Below are 3,616 nucleotides of genomic sequence, written 5' to 3'. Positions count from 1 at the left end.
GTCCCACCTCCGCAGCTGTACCCCCCAGATCCATAACTCGGTCCCTCATAACCCCCTTCCCCACCACAACTACTCCCACCTTCACAGCCATACCCTCCACTGCCAGAACTACAGACGCCTCCAGAGCTATATCCACCACCTCCACACCCATACCCGCCACCACCAGAACCACAGGTATCACCACAGATCGATTCCCCACCTCCAGAAAATGACCTTCCCACACCACTGCCACACATGGACCCGCCACTGCCTGAGCTTCCTCCTCTGCATACAGACACACCAGAGCCAGAACTAGATCGCAATCCCCCAGAGCTGCTGCCACCACCAGACATGGACCCTCCACTACGAGAGCTGGATGCCCATCCTCCAGAGCTGTGGCCACCTCCAGACATGGACCCTCCACTGCCTAAGCCTCCTCCACCATCACCTCCAGAGATGGACCCTCTCCTGCCAGAACTGGATCCCCATCCTCCGGAGCTGCTACCACCTCCAGACATGGACCCTCCACTACCTGAGCCTCCTCCAACACCTCCAGACATGGACCCTCCACTGCCAGAGCTGGATCCCCATCCTCCAGAGCTGCTGCCTCCTCCAGACATGGACCCTCCACTGCCGGAGCTTCCTCCAACACCTCCAGACATAGACCCTCCACTACCAGAGCAGGATCCCCATTCACCGGAGCTGTGGCCTCCTCCAGACATGGACCCTCCACTGCCTGAGCCTCCTCCACCACCACCTCCAGAGATGGACCCTCTCCTGCCAGAGCTGCTGCCACCACCAGAGCTCAGCCCTCCACTGTGGGGACTGCATCTACCACTGCCGGAGCTGGACCCCCAACCTCCAGAGCTGTGGCCACCTCCAGACATGGACCCTCCGCTGCCTGAGCCTCCTCCAACACCACCTCCAGAGATGGACCCTCTCCTGCCAGAGCTGGATCCCCATCCTCCAGAGCTGCTGCCTCCTCCAGAAATGGACCCTCCACTGCCTGAGCCTCCTCCACCACCACCTCCAGAGATGGACCCTCTCCTGCCAGAGCTGCTGCCACCACCAGAGCTCAGCCCTCCACTGTGGGGACTGCATCTGCCACTGCCGGAGCTGGACCCCCATCCTCCGGAGCTGTGGCCACCTCCAGACATGGACCCTTCACTGCCTGAGCCTCCTCCAACACCTCCAGACATGGACCCTCCACTGCCAGAGCCTCCTCCACCACCTCCAGACATGGACCCTCCACTGCCTGAGCCTCCTCCAACACCTCCAGACATGGACCCTCTCCTGCCAGAGCTGGATCCCCATCCTCCAGAGCTGTGGCCTCCTCCAGACATGGACCCTTCACTACCTGAGCCTCCTCCACCACCACCTCCAGAGATGGAGCCTCTCCTGCCAGAGCTGCTGCCACCTCCAGAGCTCAGCCCTCCACTGTGGGGACTGCATCTGCCACTGCCGGAGCTGGACCGCCAACCTCCGGAGCTGTGGCCACCTCCAGACATGGACCCTCCACTGCGAGAGCCTCCTCCACCACCTCCAGACATGGACCCTCCACTGCCAGAGCTGGATCCCCATCCTCCAGAGCTGCTGCCTCCTCCAGAAATGGACCCTCCACTGCCTGAGCTTCCTCCACCACCACCTCCAGAGATGGAGCCTCTCCTGCCAGAGCTGCTGCCACCACCAGAGCTCAGCCCTCCACTGTGGGGACTGCATCTGCCACTGCCGGAGCTGGACCCCCATCCTCCGGAGCTGTGGCCACCTCCAGACATGGACCCTCCACTGCCTGAGCCTCCTCCACCACCTCCAGACATGGACCCTCCACTGCCAGAGCCTCCTCCACCACCTCCAGACATGGACCCTCCACTGCCTGAGCCTCCTCCAACACCTCCAGACATGGACCCTCTCCTGCCAGAGCTGGATCCCCATCCTCCAGAGCTGTGGCCTCCTCCAGACATGGACCCTTCACTACCTGAGCCTCCTCCACCACCACCTCCAGAGATGGAGCCTCTCCTGCCAGAGCTGCTGCCACCTCCAGAGCTCAGCCCTCCACTGTGGGGACTGCATCTGCCACTGCCGGAGCTGGACCGCCAACCTCCGGAGCTGTGGCCACCTCCAGACATGGACCCTCCACTGCCGGAGCTTCCTCCAACACCTCCAGACATAGACCCTCCACTGCCAGAGCTGGATCCCCATCCTCCAGAGCTGCTGCCTCCTCCAGAAATGGACCCTCCACTGCCTGAGCTTCCTCCACCACCACCTCCAGAGATGGAGCCTCTCCTGCCAGAGCTGCTGCCACCACCAGAGCTCAGCCCTCCACTGTGGGGACTGCATCTGCCACTGCCGGAGCTGGACCCCCATCCTCCGGAGCTGTGGCCACCTCCAGACATGGACCCTTCACTACCTGAGCCTCCTCCAACACCTCCAGAGATGGACCCTCCACTGCCAGAGCCTCCTCCACCACCTCCAGACATGGACCCTCCACTGCCTGAGCCTCCTCCAACACCTCCAGACATGGACCCTCCACTGCCAGAGCAGGATCCCCATCCTCCAGAGCTGTGGCCTCCTCCAGACATGGACCCTTCACTACCTGAGCCTCCTCCACCACCACCTCCAGAGATGGACCCTCTCCTGCCAGAGCTGCTGCCACCACCAGAGCTCAGCCCTCCACTGTGGGGACTGCATCTGCCACTGCCGGAGCTGGACCCCCAACCTCCAGAGCTGTGGCCACCTCCAGACATGGACCCTCCACTGCCTGAGCCTCCTCCAACACCTCCAGACATGGACCCTCCACTACCTGAGCCTCCTCCACCACCTCCAGACATGGACCCTCCACTGCCTGAGCCTCCTCCAACACCTCCAGACATGGACCCTCTCCTGCCAGAGCTGGATCCCCATCCTCCAGAGCTGTGGCCTCCTCCAGACATGGACCCTTCACTACCTGAGCCTCCTCCACCACCACCTCCAGAGATGGACCCTCTCCTGCCAGAGCTGCTGCCACCACCAGAGCTCAGCCCTCCCCTGTGGGGACTGCATCTGCCACTGCCGGAGCTGGACCCCCAACCTCCAGAGCTGTGGCCACCTCCAGACATGGACCCTTCACTGCCTGAGCCTCCTCCAACACCTCCAGACACGGACCCTCCACTGCCAGAGCTGGATCCCCATCCTCCAGAGCTGTGGCCTCCACCAGACATGGACCCTTCACTACCTGAGCCTCCTCCACCACCACCTCCAGAGATGGAGCCTCTCCTGACAGAGCTGCTGCCACCACCAGAGCTCAGCCCCCCACTGTGGGGACTGCATCTGCCACTGCCGGAGCTGGACCCCCATCCTCCGGAGCTGTGGCCACCTCCAGACATGGACCCTCCACTGCCTGAGCCTCCTCCAACACCTCCAGACATGGACCCTCTCCTGCCAGAGCTGGATCCCCATCCTCCAGAGCTGTGGCCTCCTCCAGACATGGACCCTTCACTACCTGAGCCTCCTCCACCACCACCTCCAGAGATGGAGCCTCTCCTGCCAGAGCTGCTGCCACCACCAGAGCTCAGCCCTCCACTGTGGGGACTGCATCTGCCACTGCCGGAGCTGGACCCCCAACCTCCAGAGCTGTGGCCACCTCCAGACATGGACCCTT

The sequence above is a fragment of the Falco peregrinus genome, chromosome 19 (assembly GCF_023634155.1).
Source record: "Falco peregrinus isolate bFalPer1 chromosome 19, bFalPer1.pri, whole genome shotgun sequence".
Classification (NCBI taxonomy): Eukaryota; Metazoa; Chordata; class Aves; order Falconiformes; family Falconidae; genus Falco; species Falco peregrinus.
This window is presented reverse-complemented; position numbering follows the sequence as displayed.